Here is a 20,846-nt window from a genome sequence, read left to right on the forward strand (position 1 = left end):
TGGACAGATTGAAATGCTGTGCGGAGTGAATTGTTTTAAATCCCATTGACTTTGTGGATTTAAACAGCCTAAATGCATGCAGGGTTGCAGTTTTGTAGGCTGTGCTAAGCTTATGAGTATCTTGCACTAAAGGAGAGTTTTCTTTTATGGGGGGAGGGGAAAGCTGCTTTTTTTTAAAAAAGAAAGAGTATTCCAGGCTGATCTCTAGTTCCATAACAAGCAGCTGAAAAGCATAAAAAGCCTTTGTCCTGCTGGGGTGAAGTCGGCGCTTCTTTTTCTTCTGGGTCCTAAAGCCCGCTGGCTTTTGTTTACATGCCCTAAATGGTAAATTAAAAGTGCTATGGGAGCTGCAGACATTGATTTGAGACCAGGACTGAGTCTGCAAGTGTTTCTGTCTTGATACAGGGCTCTTGCCAACCAGGCAAAATTCTTGTTCAGACAAAGATTTTCGAGTTTTGACATGACCCGCTTTGCTGTTCTGCATATGTTCCTGGCAACTAGAGCTTAACTGAAAAGTAGTGTGTGAATGTGAGTTTCACTGGCGTGGGCTTTTGCTACGCTTTATCCTCCCTGTAAATCCCAGGCAACGCTGGCATAACCTGCTGATTTACCTTCATTTACAATACTAGTGGGAAGAAGCAAACCAAAACAACCAAGAAGATGCCATCTCACCAGAGCAACACCTGGAAATGGCCTTCCAAGTTGTTCCCATTTTAAAAAAAAAGTGAACCCAAATGACTTCCATCTGAATTCATCCCGATTGTAGCAATTCAAATCACTTGCAGATTGTTCCTGTAGGTTGCAGGTGGCTAACCGCAGTTTGGGAGCCTGGTCTGGCCCCATGAGCAATTTTTTCTGACCTCCAATGCCCCACCAATTTCGGTGGTGGGGCAGGGGAAAAGTCGACCCAGCAGTAAGGGGCAGAATCCAACACGAGGCTGCAAATTGCCTTGTCCCCAGTCATCACATCAACTAGCTCACATCAGCTGGGAGAAGGGTCATAACCTCAGCTGATGTGCATGGTGGGGGGTTATGTTAATGCAAGAGTGTGTGAGGTAAAGGTAAAGGGACCCCTGAAAATTAGGTCCAGTTTTGGACAGCTCTGGTTGCGGCGCTCATCTCGCTTTACTGGCCGAGGCAACCGGCGTACAGTTTTCAAGTCATGTGGCCAGCATGACTAAGCCGCTTCTGGCGAACCAGAGCAGCGCACAGAAACACTGTTTACCTTCCCGCTGGAGTGGTACCTAATTTATCTACTTGCACTTTGACGTGCTTTCGAACTGCTAAGCTGGGGCAGGACCGAGCAACGGGAGCTCACCCCATCGCGGGGATTCGGACTGCCAACCTTCTGATCGGCAAGCCCTAGGCTCAGTGGTTTAACCCACATAGCCACCCGCGCCCATGTGGGGTAGTCACACCCAAGTGTGAGGTTATGAGGCTCTGTGTGTCTCCTCCGCAAGAGACCCAGAGGGTGGCAACATGAGAACAGGCCTTTGTGGGATACTCTTCCCAGGGGGGTTCGCCTGGCACCTTCATTATGCACCTTTAGGTGCAGGCAAAACGTTCCGCTTTAACCAGGCCTTTGGTTGATCTGATTGACATCCTATGCCCTTTTTAAAAAGATGGTTCTTATTGGGGGGGTATTATTGGGTTGTTTTATTTTGATCATATATATTGTGGTTTATATGTTGATCTTTTCTTTGAACTGCCCTGAGACCTCTGGGTATAGGGCAGTATAAATTCTAGTAGTAGTAATAATAATAATAAAAGAGGCATGTGTGTCCCTGAATCATAGAATCATAGAGTTGGAAGAGACCACAAGCAGGAAACACCATCAAAGCATTCCTGACAGACGGCTGTCAAGCCTCTGCTTAAAGACCTCCAAAGAAGGTTGGTCAACCCTGAAGGTTGGTCAAGGCTGCCTGAAGTTCTCAGATCCTAGCCCCCCCTTTAAAAAAAAGTTAACTACCCCTTGTTTTAGGTACAGAACTGTCTTGCAATGTTGATAATGTACATGAAAGTTTGATTTTACAGAGCTGCTAAAACAAGGTCCATTCTGTGTGATCACACAAGCAACTGGGAGCTTTTATTTAGGGGAGAAAGAAGGGGTAGAGCAGCCCCTTCCCCTAACCCGGTACCTTCCGAATGTTCAGTTCCCTTCAGCTCCAGCCGGAATGGCCAGTGTTTAGGGGAGATGGAAGTTGTAGTCCGGCAACACCAGAAGGTTGGCAAAGAATCTCAAGAGAAGTTGACATTGACTGCTCTTCTTAATATTTGCAGGAATTTGGAAACCTCCCAGCCAATCACATGCATCTCTTGATATGAGTTAATTATACAACTTACAGAGGGTTCCCCCCCTTTCTTTCTGGCAAGGGCAAGGGGGATTTTGTCATTTGGAAGACAAAGGGGTTGGCAGATGGTTCTATAAAAGGGCATTGCTGCAGATGTGATACAAAGGAAGCCTTTAGCACTGCCAACATAAGCTCAGATGACTTTATCCTACAACCTAAATGAATACTGTACACATAACTCTTCAGAGTGATACTCTGAATTTAACATTCATGTATCTCTGGGTATGACTCGGGTCATGTTGGGATACCAAATCCTGCTAGATATGCATGGATCTGGACAAGAAAGCACAGAAGGCCAAGAGAATTTGGGAGGTGATGCCGCCAGAATAGGTTTCTAATGGGCAGCTTGTGTTGTTAATTTAAAATAGGATCTGTTTTTCTGTTGCCTTTAGCCTCAGCCCATAATGAACCCTTGAAGCTGATATGTTGGACTTGAGCTGTGTTCACTTAATGATCTCAGTGAAATTTCAACTAAATGAAATCCTTGAGTGGTTTGATGAAACCAACATGCTCCCACACAATATTCTCCCCAGGGTCCATGGTGAAAAAACTACAGGTGGTGTTTTATTGGTGACAAGGTCTACAGACCTTATCAGCTGCTTGATTTTACCCTTATACCCTGTATGGACTTTCCTCAACTGCCATGAAATTAGCTGAGCAAGCCCATAAACTACTATTTAGGTATGCAACCAACGCAGGCTATAAATTGAATAAATAACAATAAGTAATGCCCACTCTGGGACGTGGGCTTGCCGATTGGAAGGTTGGCAGTTCGAATCCCCATGACGGGGTGAGCTCCCGTTGTTCGGTCCCTGCTCCTGCCAACCTAGCAGTTCGAAAGCATGTCAAACTGCAAGTAGATAAATAGGTACCACTCTGGCGGGAAGGTAAATGGCATTTCCGTGCGCTGCTCTGGTTCGCCAGAAGCGGCTTAGTCACACTGGCCACATGACCTGGAAGCTGTACGCTGGCTCCCTCGGCCAATAAAGTGAGATGAGCACCGCAACCCCAGAGTTGTCCACAACTGGACCTAATGGTCAGGGGCCCCTTTACCTTTAACTCCCACTCAACAACAACAACAACAACAACAAGGAAGATTTGTATGCATCACTGCTGTGTATCTGGATGGTTTTTCTGCATCCCCATCGCAGGACTCTTTGGGACCCCATTAAGCTAGCTGTGTGTATTCGCAATGCTCTTTTCCATTCAGGGCCAATAGTTCCTTTGCAAGATTAGAACTGAGTTGGGACAATCGTTATTAATCCTGGCCTGGCCACTTAATACACATTGCCCACAGAGAAAAGGAGCTCTCCCCCTGCCCTCCTGCCAACACATGTGCTAGTCTAGTTTAAATGAAGAAGACTTGTCGTAATGTTCATCACTCCATGAAGCAATAGAGGGATTGGGGCACATTATGGTTGAGCGTGTTGCGGTGGATAGATTTGCTCAGCTTTGCAGAAGGGCCGGGTTCAGGTCTTTTCTTGGCCTTTGGTAGGGCAAATGCTCGCACCCCCTCAGTTGAACCTGCTTTGCAAGGTTGCTTCAGCGACATGAAATAAGAATTGTGAAATGCTTTTTGTACCATGCAAAAAGTGGCATTGCTCCTCCCTCCCCCTGTGTAAATTCAGTATTTCAAGATACGATGCTAATACGGCGGCAATGGATTACCAGTTGAAAGCTAAAAACTGTGTGTATTCTTTGCAGCTCTCCCATAAGTCTTGCTGTCTATATTGTGAGGAGCAAGCAAAGGCATTTCTGGATGTGTTTTGTAAAAACCCTGTGCATACTCTGAAAATGGCCTTCAGTGTTTCCATGAATAAAGTTTCCCTTCAAATACAATTGTGCTGAACTAGGAAAGTAATTAGGCCTTGGATTTGACAAGTGTACATTTAACACACTATTTCTTTCAAACACATTGTCTTTTTCTCATTTTACATTTGCAGTGGCTCTGGCTCACAAAGGTTACATAACTGAACTGATACATTAATCACCTTATACCAAACCCGATATTTGTTTCCAGCGAAATTCTCTCAGGCAAGTTTTATGACCCTTGCACTCTAGTGATTTGAAGTTGTTGAGTAGCTTAAAGAAGAGTCATAGTTTGCCCTCTGCTGGGGGGTGGGGGTGGGGAGAGGGAGGATACACTTTATCTCCATTGCCAGAGGCATTGTGCCTCTGAATACGAGCTGCTGAGAATCACAGGTGGGCGGAGGCTTCCCAAGGCATCCGGTTTGGCCACTGTGAAGACAGGGTGGCCATTGGCCGGATCCAGCAGGCCTGTCTTATGTTCTCATGAGCATGGGTGGATGGCTTCTGCCTCAGGTGGTGCAATTTCTTGTACTCATCCTCCCTTCTAGAGAGAAGCAGAAACATTTTTATGTGATGTGGAAGCAAGCAGGTGTACTGGAACAACCGGCCGGAGAAGGCATCTCCTTTCCTTTATGAAGGTCTTGGTTGCCATTTGTTCGGCCAGAAGAAATAAAGGAAGGGTCTATGTTTTCAGAAGCCAAGTAGATCATGCCAATGGTCACATGCTGAAGCCATGTGTGTCCCTGAAAATTTTATGGAGAGCAGACTTGGGTCTTCAAGGGACATAGTAAGACACTTGTCCTTGTCTCTAACTGTTTCCTTCCAGGAATATCCACATTCCAGTACAGGGACAACCCTCTGTATATTCCTGGGTGGGTGACGCTGGGATCTTGGTCAGAATATGGCAGTGTCTCTAACCCGATTCAGAGATGCATGTGGAACTTAAGGAGCAGAGGGGTGGAGCTCAAATAGAGCCAGTGTGGTGTAGTGGTTAAGAGCAGTAGACTCGTTATCTGGGGAACCGGGTTCGCGTCTCCACTCCTCCACATGCAGCTGCTGGGTGACCTTGGGCTAGTCACACTTCTCTGAAGTTTCTCAGCCCCACTCACCTCACAGAGTGTTTGTTGTGGGGGAGGAAGGGAAAGGAGAATGTTAGCCGCTTTGAGACTCCTTCGGGTAGTGATGAAGCGGGATATCAAATCCAAACTCTTCTTCCTCTTCTTCAGAGCAGTTTGCTTACTACCTGGAATTACAGGTGTGTTTTGGTGTAACCTCCAGACTGAGCATCAAGATGCTAATACATTTTGGTGCATTTTAAGCAGGATTCTTTTAAATGAGGTGGGGTTTTTTAAAAAAAAGAAAAGAAAAGAAAAACCCAAGAAGCTTTAAAATACTGGTTAGCTCAAACAGGCACATCACACTCACTGAACAAAATCTGCAGTTTCTCCCCAAAGCAGTAGCTCTTAGCATTTGGCTGCCTTAAACAATCTAGACATTTGGCTTTATAGAACTCATGCAACTTTAGCGCTGTTAAGTTTGATGTAGCCACAAAATCCATTTTTTCCCCAGTAGCTGGCAAGCAAACCACTTCCGATCTGCCCACGTAGCCTGATATTACTCGACTTCTTCTAGTCACCAGGAAGATAAGAGCCAACAGAGGCTTGTCTAATGTTGGAGGACTACTGTTCTTCTTGTAATAACTCATTATAAAGTTAAGCGTAAGCAGAACATGAACTGTAGTTTGACAATTTCTTCCTCATCAATGAAGGCGGCTTCTGTTTTCCTGCCTCTTTTGAAGGGCACTTTAGAATTTCATTATTCTTTTGCTGGGAGCAAGATTGAGCTTTCTTTATCATTGCAAAGAGCCAGTGGCTTGTGCGAGTGGTTTCTCTTCCCGGTAAGCGTTTTCCAATACTGTGTAGCCTCCCCATCTGCTTGCACTTCCTGACTTCAGTGAATTCCCAGGGGAGGAGTTAACTCACACAGTCGTTCTCCAGGGTTTAACTGAAGCATGAGAATCCTGGGCGGGTAGCTGCCAAACACTTGAGGTCAGTGCGCTCAGTGATACTGGTTTTTTAAGGAAAGTCAGTCTGTTAAAAAAAGAAAAAAAAAGGGCTGATTTGTTTTAAAGTAAAGATATTTCACTTAATGCATATGCAGGGTGCACACCAGTGAAGATATGATTTGTAGAACGAAAGAAGGGACATTTGCAAACCACCTCTTGGCTAAAAACTTCTCAAAAGGTATTTAACTGTTACCAAAAGGACAATAAGTTGGCTTCCAGGTGTATGTTCTCTGGGCACAGCATTCCTGCAAGTGGAATGCCACCATCATCACAAAGACCCTGTTCTCTGGTAGTCCCACATCCTCACCACAATTGCGGTAAGATCTTCAGTGGAAGGTCTCTTATGGGTGGCCCTGAAAGGTGAGGGGATCCGGGTGGTGCTGTGGTCTAAACCACTGAGCCTCTCTTGGGCTTGCTGATCAGAAGGTCGGCAGTTCAAATCCCCGTGACTGGGTGAGCTCCTGTTGCTCTGTCCCAGCTCCTGCCAACCTAGCAGTTCGAAAGCACGCCAGTGCAAGTAGACAAATAGGTATTGCTGTGGCAGGAAGGTAAATGATGTTTCCATGCACTCTGGTTTCCGTCATGATGTCCTGTTGCGCCAGAAGTGGTTTAGTCACGACCTGGAAAGCTGTCTGTGGACAAACGCCAGCTTCCTCGGCCTAAAAGCAAGATGAGCGCTGCAACCTCATAGTCGCCTTTGACTGGACTTCACTGCCCAGGGGTCCTTTACATTTTTTTACCTTATGGATGGCCCTGTCATCTGTGGTGAGGATGTGGGACTACCAGAGAACATTGTGTTATGGGACTACCAGAGAACATTGTGTTATGGAGGCATTATGCCACGGTCCTGAGCTATCATGAGTGTGAAAGACCAAAACCAAGACCTTAATTTGTGGCCAGAAACCATGCACATATATAATGAGATCATGATGCCCAATCCCAGTGCTGGCAGCTATATTCTGCATTGTCTGGACCCTTAAGTCTCTGAGAAGTCTTCAGAGGCTGTCCCCAGACATAGTGCACTAACGGGGCAGAAATATAAACACGAGTTAACTAAGAGCAGACTACTAAATTTTGCTCTCTCTCTTCCCCACTTCCCCTTCCAGGATAGAAGCAGTGGTTCTTAATACAAACAATAGCTCTCTTCGTGCCAAACTGGATGTGGTGGTAAAAACTCCCCGCTGCTAGAGACCCCCCAGCTGAGTACATAATTATTTTGCTCATTGTGAGTTCCTCTAGTTCAGGGTTTCCCAAGCATGTTTTTGGACTACAGTTCCCATAATCCCTGACTACTGGTACTGCTAGCAAGGGATGATGGGATTTGTATTACAAAAACAGCTGGGAAACTCTATAGCTTAAAGCGTACTTGTGTCTGAAACAAGGGCATGGATTGGAACCTGTAGCCAAGATGTTGTGGGACTTCAACTCTCATCAGCCCCCAACAAGCATAATCAGTAGTCAAGGAAGATGAGAGTCAAAGCTCAACAACATCTGGAGGGCCACAAACATCCCCACGCTTGGACACACACCCTTGGAGTGTGGTCACCCAATGAGTATATGTACTAGATCCCAACTCACCCTTTCCATGGTATTACTACGGTAATAGTACCAATGCGTTCTGGTTTTCAGCCAGAAAGGTTTAGCGGAACAATCGGGACACCCCCCCCCCCCACTACTGGTCTCCCAGCGATCAGACAATGCCTGGCAGAATTTCAGTTCCCATAACTGAAGCCTTATTTTTCCTGTTACACAATGGATTTTATTGTCTTCTAAACAGGTTTGTCAAAACACAATGGCTGAATTCCCCCCAGAATTTTGTTTATCAGAGCGTTTAAGCAGTTCCTCATTTTTGTTATGGAGAAGCCCTGGTCATAGAGTTGGTTAAAATCCCCGCCCCCCGCCGCTGAAGAGACCACTGGTTTCTTAAATTATTAATTAATTTGTTGTTTTTGGAATCTTGGTTGCTCTTTGGCTAATCTTTATTAATGTTTGGATTTTTAAAGTTTTTTTAAAAAAAATGAATTTATTTAGTTTTTCAAATTTTGAAATTTACAAACAATTGTCAAACAACCAAAAAAAAAGAGAATTCTGTAGATTCCCCTGGACTTCCCTTCTCCCCTTTGTGGGTCCTTAGTTAACTATTTCCTCCTGCATCTTCTCTGTTAATCCAAATCAATTAAATCTCCATTACAGCCATAATTTAACGTTAAACTACAAGTATTATTCCAATCCTACTAATAATTTTAATTGTTTACAATGATTTTTAAGGTAAAATATATTTTCCCCTGGATTCTTTTATATTTGAATCGATTTTTCAATAATATCCTGCTGTTCTTATAATACGGTACATGTAGAAATTAGAGTTCTTGGTGACATCCAGAAGTCAAAAATAAAAAATCCAAGAACTCTGGCCAGGCGGGAGATCAGTTTTATTCTTCAAACAGTTTTCTTATTAAGGTATTGGAACAAATTCCAGTTGAAATAAATTCCAGGACAAGGCCCTGTTTTGATAATTCTTCATCAGCTAGATTTTCATGGTCAATGTTCTTTTGCTGGAATCCCTAGAAGGGATTTCTTTGATCCATTGTGTGATTGTTTACTCAGAAGGTAAATGCTACTGAGTTTCATGGGGGATTATTCCTGGGCAGGAATGTCTAAGACTGCTGCCCAAACCTGGGAAATTGATGGTTGGGAGGGAGAGGAGGAGGAGAAGATGGCAGGAACTCTGGGACTTGGGTTTAAAACAGCTTGCTTAGTGTGTGGAGTGTTGTAGAACAATAATCTAAAATGGTGCAAAAGTGTTTCAAACCAGAACATGATCCTGGTCAGCTGTTGACAGATTTTTGGAAGTGATGCTGCAGTTGGGAGTTTGGCAGAGGAACAATCAGCTAAGAAACAGACTTGAGATGTGGGAGTTTGAAACAAAAGCCTGCCTGCACTATGAAAAGAAACTTACCGCTGGCTATCTTTCTGTTTAGTTGTGTACTTATCCCTGCCATGTGGGTGACACATCAGCCCCTGAGTGGCTTTGTAAACAGCTCCATTCTCATTGAAAATTGCAAGGAAAGGGAATGAGTTTGGCTTCTGCGATACTGTTTTGAAATCCCGAGAGTCACCTGAAGTCACAGCTACTTTCTGGGAGGGTAGTATGGAAACTCAACATCCTGTGTGTGTGTGTGTGTGTGTGTGTGTGTGTGTGTGTGTGACACCTTTGTGTGTTTTCATTTACTGCATATAACCTAAGTAAGCATCTTGTCTATGAAAGTAAAAAGTAAAGGTGTTCATTATTGTAAATCGCCAGTATTTGTGTGTGTGTGTGTGTTTGTGTGTGTGTGTGTGTGTGTGAGAGAGAGAGAGACCTTTGTGTGTTTTCATTTACTGCATATAAGCTAAGTAAGCATCTTGTCTATGAAAGTAAAGGTGTTCATTATTGTAAATCGCCAATATTGTGTGGTGGTGTTGTTGTTGTTGTTGTTCAGTCATCTCCGACTATTCATAACTCGACAATTATATATGAGACAAAGCAGTAAGGGTTGGTGTAGAAGTGCAGGTGGGGCAGCGTTGCTCACCTGGCTTGCCAATGCCAGTTACCAAGGGGGAGGTGTGAGTTTCAGGGAGCTCAGTGTAGTGCGAACGTGGCCGTGGCAATATGCAGGTCCTGCCACTGAACCCACACCATACTGCTGCAACTCCCTGTCTCTATAACCACCAGTGATGCTTGATGTTGAGAAGCCAGGGGAGCAACAAAAGGTTAAAAAAAAGACCCCCCTGGAGGGTTAAGTCCAGTCAAAGGCGACTATGAGGTGCGGCACTCATCTCGCTTTCAGGCTGAGGGAGCCGGCGTTTGTCCACAGTCAGCTTTCTGGGTCATGTAGCCAGCATGACTCAACCCCTTCTAGCGCATGTGATGAGTGCCAGAGCACACGGAAATGCTGTTTACCTTCCCGTCACAGTGGTACCTATTTATCTACTTGTGCTGGTATGCTTTCGAACTGCTAGGTCGACAGGAGCTGGGACAAGACAATGGGAGCTCACCCAGTCACGTGGATTCGAACCGCCAACCTTCCGATTGGCAAGCCCAAGAGGCTCAGTGGTTTAGACCACCGTGCCAGCCACTGAGCAATACCACCCTGCTTGTATGTCTCATCACTGACCAGTACTGCAAGAAGACCGTTGTAAACTCTTCACCATCTGCTGTGCAGTTTAACAGTATAGGAGGCTGATTTAGCTTGATTGTTGGTGGTAACAGAAGCCAATACCAATACCTCGGGTTACAAATGCTTCGGGTTACAAACACTTCAGGTTACAAACTCCGCTAACCTGGAAGTAGTACCTCGGGTTACGAACTTGGCCCCAGGATGAGAATGGAAGTCGCGCGCTGGGGGCGTCAGGCCCCATTAAGTGAAAGTGTGCCTCAGGTTAAGAATTGTTTCGGGTTAAGAACGGACCTCCAGAACAAATTAAATTCGTAACCCAACGTACCACTGTATATCTTTCCTTTGTACCTAAAGTGGAGATAGAAGCCCTCTGGAGCCGGTCTCGTTTCTAGCTCATTTCGCCTACTTGTTTATCAGCAGTCATGATTCAGCATTTTCCTCTTTTTGTTTAGATTATTTTGCTGCTACCCCACCCAAGCCTTCTCCTTTGGTAATCTTGGCACATGCTCTGAAATTTATTTCAGGCTCATTTCACTTCTGCACTTCCTGCTGCTAGCCTTTTCGTGCTGTGTATCTGCGGATAATCAGCCTCTGAGGATGTCTGGTCATGTAAAATTGGGGTGGGGGTGGGGTGGATGGACTATCTTTGTAGCTTGCTTGTGGGGCTTCCTGGAAGCACCTGGAAATGGAAAACAGGATGCTGGTCTAGATAGACCCTCAGTCAATCCAGCGGGGTTGTTTCCACTTCATTCCACAGCCTTTCTGGCTAGAAGACAGAAGATGACCTTCCTCACAAATGACCACTTAGCTTAAGACCTGAATATAACTCTATGGAGGAAGGGAGGAGCAGGGAGAGTGACATCACATGATATCGTATTACACTGGGCAGCTAGGAATATCCCGAGCGAGCATCATTGGCACCAGATCTCGAGAGTAGATCAATGGAGGGAATAAAAAAATCCCCTCTAACATGCCACTGCTGAAAATTTGGATGCGCATCTTTCAGAGCCACGATCCTCAGCAAGTCGTGTGAGATCACATCCCCAAAAGACGTGCATGGGGTGGGGTGGGGTGGGGGCTGTGATCTCATACGAGTCACACAACTTGCTCAGGGTTGTGGCCCTGAAAGTTGCCCATCCCAATTTTCGGCAGTGACTCGCGTGAGAACACAGCCCCCAAAATGCAAGAGCTCAGACAGTTCATCCTGGGAGCCAATCAGAAGCCAGGATGGCTTTTGCGATTCTGGGATGCCCCGCTTAAAGCTGGACAGTTTAGGGGTATGCAACAGATTGACACATTTGCCCGACTGTCACTCTAGCCATGGGCTCACAGTGGTGTCTAGGACAAGTTGCTTTCCCCCCCATCTGTGACGCAGGATTTCCAGCAACTGACCTCACAAAATTGTTCTGAGGATGAGGACCACTGAACACTTTGTACACTAACAAGTTTTTCAGCCAGGTCTTCCAGTCTTTTTAGCACAATAAGGATAGTTTTATCTATAGAGGTTTCCCACATAATACAATCAAATTTGCATAAAACAAACTCATAGGAAGGAGTGTTATTTATTTCGTACTGGAAAGATTAATGTATGGTGGGTGAGCACATATACTAAAAACTGGAACGATGAGGAGAAGATTACCGCGCGGTATCAAAACCCTTCAGCCATCCCGATTTGTGGGTATTGCTGTGCAATTATTGGAGAAAGTCACCATGCAATTGAAGGAATCAAGTAAGGTCAATGCAGACAACCCTTTAAAACAAAATAAAAAATTCTTTCCAGTAGCACCTTAGAGACCAACTAAGTTTGTTCTTGGTATGAGCTTTCGTGTGCATGCACACTTCTTCAGATACCCTTTAAAAGTTAGCTTTAGTCCATTGTGCATGTAACCGCTCAGCAGAATTATGGAGGAAGGACATTTCTGTGCATGTTCAGTAGAGAGTTGAAGCATGGAGTAGCCACCTTTATGGTAGTGAGTCTATAGTGAGAAAATGAGATTTTTGTTCTCTCTCAGCACAATTAGGAACTGGTTGTTAAGCAAGAGAGATGCCTTCTTATGTCCTCTCTGAAAAGCCCTGAACCCATAGGAAAAGCTTGCTACCGAGGTTTTCTTTACAGGCTTTCAAAATAGTTGTGAAATACCCTAACAACACTGCAAGTTCCTTGCCTGTCTATGTTCCTTTGTGTTATAAGGGGCTTGTAAGTTTCCTTTTCTTCCTGAATCTGTTGGCGACTGGCAGCCATTTTAAGGAGACTGCTTTGTAACGGCAGCGAGTGAAATTGAGCCAATTTCCCCTCTTTGTTACCAGCAAAGACCAAGCTTCAAAAGAGAACGTCTGGTACTGTTGGGGGGTGAACCAATTAAATACATGATGTGGCAACAGTCTGAAGAAAGAACTTTAAAAGGACAGCAGTCCAATTTTTCTTTTTGTTTTATTACGGCCTTTATGTGAAATCCATATTTACACCTACATGCGATTAAGGCTGCCCACACGTTATGCCTTTACAGCACATTCAAAGCACATCCTTTCCCTCAAAGAATTCTGGGCACTGTAGTTAACTCCTCACAGAGTTACAATTCCCAGAAATCCTTAATAATACTGATGACCAGTTTGCCGTGGCTATATGCATGCTGTTCTATGTTACTACTTGGTAAACGACCTGTCATGTAATTCATCTTATACCTGTATATCTGAACCTCCTCAGTGTCCAGATTAGTCATAGGAATCCATGCTTTCTGCCTCCACTGAGACAAACTCTCTGCTTGTTTATATTTTTGAGGTTACTGCACCAGTTGCTTAGCTGGAATTTATTTTTTCTATAGTGACATTAACAGACATTGTCATGTATAATGAGATTAAGTATCCAATGTCTTTTGTTCAGACCAGGTCTCTCCATGGTTTTAAGTTTGGTGATTAGTTGCAATTCAGCAACTTCTCTTTCCAGTCTATTTCTGAAATTCCTTTGTATTAAGACAGCTACTTTGTATAGAATGTCCTGGGAGACTGAAGTGTTCTCCTACTGGTTTCTCTGCCTTGTGATTCCGTGTACAGACCGACACATTATATATTTAATAAATTCAAACTACCTGTACATAAAAGAGATTTTTTTCTTGCTTTCTTTTACATCCTTGTGTGTAAATTTAGTTTGTCTGGTTCTGGCCATGTCAGGAAATCTCTGATGAAGGAAGGATAACGCCAGTCTACAGTGCGGACTGTGCAGCTGCATTAATGCCTTTTCCACTGTGCAGTGAATCCACGCAATGGTGAACCTAAGAGGAGCCCTGCAGACCAAAGGTCAATCTAGTCCACATCCTGTTTCCTACAACGACTAATCAAACGCCTCCAGGAAGCCCACAAGTAGGCTGTGAAGGCAATAGCCCTCTCCTGCTGGTGCTCTTCAGCGACTGATACCCTGTCTCTGGTGCAGATCACACAAATCAGTTCTACAATGGCATGCAACCAATTGGAAAACTGACCGTATGGATGGTGATGGCCCCGAGGTTCTCATCTTAGGCTCCTATAAGGCAGCCTTAAAAAAAAAACAAAAAAAACCCCAACTTCCAATGCTAATAATATTAGGCAAACTATTTTCCTAACTCTTCCTCGCATCTCCTCTTAAGTCAAAGCTCAGTTACTGTTCTTCCCACTGTTATCTGAAGAAGCTTATTTTTTCAAATCCCGCCTGGCAACAGATATCCAAGTCGCATTGGAGAACAAATGAGCAGTCAGCCTAGTTTTTAGTTAGCAATAAGCAATAAGCCTCCTCACTTAGCAATAATCACTATTGGGGGAACTTCAGAGGCTGTGGTATTGCTACCATACCTTAACAAAGGAAAGATTGGGGAGTGTTAACCTTGATCTATATCGGTTTTTGGCCAGGGGGTGGGGCAGAATACTGTCTCTATAATGACGTTGTTGTTCATGCTATTGCAACTTTGATAATGACCAGTTCATACATTTTCCCTCTGTCTGAGGCACTTTGTTGGACAGATCTCAAATCAGAGGCTGGAGTGTTTTATAGAAGACAGATGCCTTGCTTTTTCTCCTGGGAAATCACATCCCTATAATTCTTCATTTCTGCTGACATTCCAATTTGCAGCTTCGGTGATGCCACAAGAAAGGCTTTGAATTTTAGCTCCTGTTAATAAAACCCAGGATGGGAAAGAAAATAAAAAAAGAAAGAAAGAATTGGAGAAGGTTTCTCTTCTTCTTTGCTTAGCTACAACACCAATATGCAAATCAAGGACCTGATCCTAGCCAATATTGCCTCTGAACCAAGGCAAAAACACAATGGTGAAATATGGCAATCAGAAACACATACTGGTTGCCTTAAAATATATATTATGGAGTCTTGAAGAAACATTGCATCCAGTCTTCTGGTCGTTCTAATACTATACATGCAAGCAGCTATCTACGTTCATTGGAAAGGTTTCCCAGGTTAAGAAGCTCAGTGGTTTAGACCACAGCACTGTTGTGTATTGATTCAAGGGTTATCATATCTGATTACTATTGTCTGTATTCACATTAGGGGAAAGTAACTGCCTTCCTGTTCAGAAGGAACAGTTACTATTTGGTTCATTCAAGTTGCTGCATTGGATCCTCAGTCTTATTGGTTCCCACCAAAAGGCAGCTTGTGATTGCTTGAGATTGTTCCCTCCAAAATGTATCCTCTACTGTCCCTATAAATGTAGCATCCCTCTCCTCAGTCCCCCAGTCTTGTTTGTCTGAATAAAGAGTGTTACGTGAAGAAGCTGTCTCCTGCCTGCTCTGTCAGAGCTGAAATCACTTGCTGAATCACGATCCCCACGTCACAACAAGCACCACCTACATCCCTTACTCTCCACTTCTTAAGATTGTCAACTTAGTAGGTGGGCCCGGTGGTGGGATCTTCAGATTGCTGGGTTTGTCTGTCTCCCCCCCCCCTTCCTGAGTCCAGCCAGCAAAAATAGTTTGTGGGGCATAAGCCTCCTTGCCTTCTGAAACGCAAAAGAGAAAAAGGATACACATGTCCCAAAGCTGAAATGGGACAAAACAGGAAAGACATTCAGCTCATGCATATTTGTCTATCTCTGTGTGGTTCCTTGAACTTCACAGCCAGGTCTGAGCCCCCGAAGCACAACTAGCTCTAAAACATTCCTTTGGCACCTCTGTGAGAAATGATAGCAATGCACGATTTTGTCATAGTTTCTTTAAAAAATGCGGCACACGGAAATACCACATCCCCCAGGGGCTTTCAGTTCATTTCTCAGTGGAATAATTCTGTATCGTTTGCAAGGAGAAAGACCTTACTGGGAACAGGGTATAAATGTGTGCATCCTGTTTTGTGTCGGGGGAGGACATTGTCCCTAAAGGCTTTTCTGTTCTTTTTCCAGCTATTTTGTGTCGGGCAGTTTCACTTCCATTGACGTTTTGCTGGACGTGGACAAAGGAGTGCATGAGGATTATTTTAGGGACTCTTGATATTTGTGCAACGCTTCCTGCGCCATCCCTTATTTACTATCCACAAATACATACAGGATATTGCAGTGTCTTTGGAGTTTGGGGACGATTTCTAGCATATTGTTCACCGTCAAATACGATATCCGAGGAAGTTCTTAGGAACACGACAGACGTACAGTTTAGAAACCAAAGCCCAGTGCAACAGCGGCAAGGAGGTTGGCTGGATGTATGGGGAAATGAGAGATTTTTACATTCCAAGCATAAGTGAGAGAGGAATTATGAGGCAGGTGTTTTGTGGGAGTCACTCTCAGAGCTAAAATCTTTCCTGCTCTTTTGCAGCAAGAGGAGAGTGGAAATAATGGCTGCGGGCGGGCGGCTGATGCGGCCCGTCGCCCCTCGGGAGCAACACTGGGGTAGGTAGTCAGCTGTTGGGTAACCCCCAGGCCGGCCACTGGAGATTGGTGGGCTTTCCTGCCCCCTGTGATTTGAATCCTGGCCAATCCGGCTGGAGCAAGTGGGCAGGGCTTGGGGCCAAATAAAGGCCCTGTCCTCAACCTCAGGGGCAGAAGTCGGCTGAAGATCAACCTTTCCTACCCCCTCCTATTAAATGACGCAGTGGGTTTATATATGGTAGCATTTTCCTTCTAGGGACTGCGTTCAGTGACAGGAAGCGTTTTCTGTGGTTCAGTAATGGTTGCCATTTTCAGAGCCGGAAGGAATTTTCCTCCAAACAGATTGGCCTGGTTTGGAGGTTTTGCCTTCCCCACAGCAATAGTCACAAATTTGGTGCATAAGGAATTGGGTGGAATCCTTCTCGTCTAACGACATTCGGGTGAACTTATGCATCACCCTCCACCTCAGCAAGGTAAAGGGGCACCCTGGATGGTTAAGTCCAGTCAAAGGTGACTATGGGGTTGCGGTGCTCATCTCGCTTTCAGGCCAAGGGAGCCGGCGTTTGTCCACAGACAGCTTTCCGGGTCATGTGGCCTGCAGGACTAAACCGCTTCTGGTGCAACGAAACACTGTGGTGGAAACCAGAGCGCCAGAAAACACCGTTTACCTTCCCGCCACAGTGGTACCTATTTATCTACTTGCACTGGCGTGCTTTGGAACTGCTAGGTTGGCAGGAGCTGGGACAGAGCAACGGGAGCTCACTCCGTCGCAGGGATTCGAACTGCCGACCTTCTAATCAGCAAGCCCAAGAGGCTCAGTGGTTTAGACCACAGCGCCACCCACGTCCTTCAGTACTGTGCGATAGCAGGGTACCCTATTAGAGGGGCCTAGTAGGAAGTTTCTGTCCCAAAGCCAAGGTGTACGGCAGAAGGGTCATACAGCCTCCTTCAGAAGCTTGGGAGGGTCATATGTGTAGACTTGCGGCTTGCGGATAACCTGTTAATCCTGGGCTTGACCCTGCATTGCGACAGCCCTCTCTCTACCCGCAGGGCTGTGAGGGATATGCACACAAGCCAAGTCCAACCTACATCTGGAGTCAATAAAGTTGAGGCCAGTTTTTAAATCCCATAATGTCATCCTGTCCAGCTTGTTCCCCTTCTTGCTCCCGGTGTACTGGGGGTGGGCATCACAGCAAGTGGGTCCACAATGGTTGTGTTTTGTTAGCAGCCTTTCTTTTTGTAGCTTAGCTGTTTTGTTCAGTTTGACTACATCTGCAAAGTTATGAAATGATAATATTTTTTAGTCCTCTGCATGCATAGAGCCTACGCAGAGACAAATTGTACCCTCACAGCCTCTGTTCACAGAGGACTTATCAGTGTGTGTAGGTTGCGGGGAGGTGGAGGCAGCAGGTGCGATCCTGCTCCCCTACTATGTGCACCAATTTGCAAAGATCTGAAATGGAAATCTTGCCATTAAACTGAATATGTGGGAGGAACTCAATTGACAGGCACTTTGGCTACCTAGGATAATACTAGCAGACAGTATTTCAAAGAACCAGACAGGGATTTATTATATCTCAGTTGAGCCGGAAACTACACTCTCAGAGAGACTCATATTACATATGGTTTCCTATAGAGCAGGGGTCAGAAAACTTTTTCAGCAGGGGGTTGGTCCACTGTCCCTCAGACCTTGTGGTCCACTGTCCCTCAGACCTTGAGGTCCACTGTCCCTCAGACCCCTATATTTGGAGGGGGGGAATGAATGGAATTCCTATGCCCCACAAATAACCCAGAGATGCATTTTAAATAAAAGCACACATTCTACTCATGTAAAAACACACTGATTCCTGGACTGTCCACGGGCCACATTGAGAATGCGATTGGGCTGGATCCGGTCCCCGGGCCTTAGTTTGCCTACCCATGCTATAGAGTTACAGGAGTGGACTGGTTTCAGGGCTCTTCTGGAAGCAAATTTACACTTTGACTGCTCTACCAAATTTCAGCATACAGTGCACAGTGGACCAATAAAATTCTTTACCACGAACGGTAGCATCGTATGATACTGCATGCTGCAATAAATAGTTGGTTAAGAAAATTCTCAAAATGGGATTTATACCAGAAACGGCTTGGCAGAAGTTCTGATCATCCGGACTTATGTTTTTGCAGCTGAACTTCACACTTTTAGAGACTCGGAACAAAAAAGTATTCTCTTATTACTAGAGTAGCTACCATCAAAGCAGTAATGGGGGCAGAAAGCCAACATGGCAGCCTCCAGATGTGCAGTGCAACTCCTGTCACTTCTGACTGTTGGCCATGGTGGCTAAGCTGAAGGGATTTGGAGTCCACAATATCTGGAAGGTACTAGGTTGGTTACCCCTGTTGTAATGGATAGCCCATTGATCTTGCTGTTCTTATGGATTAGCCCAAGAAGAAATCTCACAATCCATCCAAGAACTGTGCATAAATTCTAGATGACAAACAGAAAAAGGCCAGGGCTTCTACACCTTTAATAGGAATTTATGACAAGCTACACCTAGTGAAATTTCTTCTACACAATTATTAAAGGTACGGGACCCCTGACCACTTTTCATCTGGTTAGCCTAGTAAGTAAGGATCCTTCACTGCTGATTTCTTGTTTGGCCTATGGATGTGGACAAACTATTTGGAGCAGTGAGGCCAACCACCTATCTGTTTGGTTCTTGCTCTTCATGGCTTTTGAGATCCCCAAGACTGGGGTTGGGTGTTGGATCTTAGAGGTAGTTAATGCTATTAACCTTGAGGCATTAGTAAGACCACTCCTTGAAATGCCAAAAATAGATCCTTTAGTCATGAACAGCTACCACCCACAATGTAGTTTGTCTTTTTTTGGAAAAAGAGCAGGTAGTAATCTTTCCACTCCAGGCAATTTTGGATTATATTGACTACTTGGGTCCATTCTAGTTTGGGTTTAGCCTCAGTTATGGGACATAATCCACATTGGTCACCCTAGTGGAGGACTTAAACTGGAGGATGGATATGAGAGCCCCACCCGGTTAGTCTTCCTGTACCATCTGCCAGCTTTCGGTGCCATCAACCATGGTATCCTTCTGGGTTCACTATCAGGATTGGGTTTAGGAGGTCCTGTACAGTGGTCCTGATCCTTCTTGGGTGGTTGTACTTAGAAGGTGGTGCAGGGGGACTTTTGCTCTGTCCCCTGGCCATTGGCTTGCAGGTTGTGTGTGTGTTTCTGTTTTGTTCCCCATGCCAAATAACAGCTACACGAAACTCCAAAAGTTTGGGCTGCAATGCCAACAATACGCTGAGAACACTCAGTTCTACCTTTTGTCTCCACCCTCAAATTCCAGGGAGGCTTTCAAAACCCTAAACTGGTGCCCGGAGGCAGCTGTGGGATGAATGTGAGCAAACAAATTGAGGTTGAATCTGAGCAAGACAGTGGCTGTGTGTGGGTAGGGAGATCTCTAGCTCCAGAAGATGGTTTGCATCTAGTGTTGTTGGTTGTGGGGGAGGGACAACTTTCCCACTGAAAGACAAAGCACACAATTTGGGAATGCTCCTGCACTTGGCATTAACCGAGGAAGCCCAGGTGGCATCAGTGAATAGCAGTGCCTTTTACCAACTTTGACCACTATGCCTACTGTGTCCCTATTTGGGCAGGACTGACCTTTCCCCGTGCTCTCTGGTCACATCTAGCCTAGACTACTACAATGCACTTTACATGGGGCTGCCTTCATAAATTTCAGCTGGTCCAGAATGCAGCTGCTGCTGCTGGACTCCTGTTGGAGGCGAAACAGTCAGCATCTGTAACACTTCTAGTATAGCAATTGCACTGGTTATTGCTGCATTTCTAGGCTCAATTTAAAGTGCTGGTTTCTTGTGACCTTTGAATCCCTAAATTGTTTGGACCCAAGCTATTCAGAGGAATGGCAGCACTTGTCCTATCCTGCCCATACTTTCAGATTCTTCGTAGGCTTTCCTGGCATGCTCATTCCCTAGGTAAGTGATACAGGTGGCCCACGGTGATGAGGTCATTCTCTATTGATTTATGTTTTTATGAAAATACATATATACTGCAATTTCATTTCTGTATAAAAACACACTGATTACACAAGTTATACACACACAATAAGAGCACATGAGATTGAAATAACAACCCAGCAGCTAACTACATATTATAGACAATACTTGCTCAATTATCTACATAAGCTTGGTAGCATAATTCCTCACCAGCCCCAGAAAACACTTAGAAGTTGATACAGAATACATCTCCTGAATCTCTAATGCAAGACCATTCTACAGGGTTGGTTTGTGTCGATGTCCAATGAGCCTCACCAACTCAGTGGATAACAAGTGACATTCCGACAGATGATCTAAGTCAGGGGTGGTCAACTCCCAAGAGACTGCGATCTACTCACAAAGTTAAAAACTGGCAGTTGAGTTTTTTCAGGGAGGAGGTAAAATGTTGAGCTTTTATTAGGGGAACCACAGTTGTTCAGCTTCTTTGGGGGGAGCCAATGATCTACCAGTGATCTACTGCACATGTCCAGTGATCTACCGGTAGATCAAGATCTACCTGTTGGACATGCCTGATCTAAGTCATCAAGCTAGGATATATAGGTTTACCCTGGACCTAAAT

This window comes from Lacerta agilis, chromosome 3, assembly GCF_009819535.1.
Source record: "Lacerta agilis isolate rLacAgi1 chromosome 3, rLacAgi1.pri, whole genome shotgun sequence".
In the NCBI taxonomy this organism is placed as follows: Eukaryota; Metazoa; Chordata; class Lepidosauria; order Squamata; family Lacertidae; genus Lacerta; species Lacerta agilis.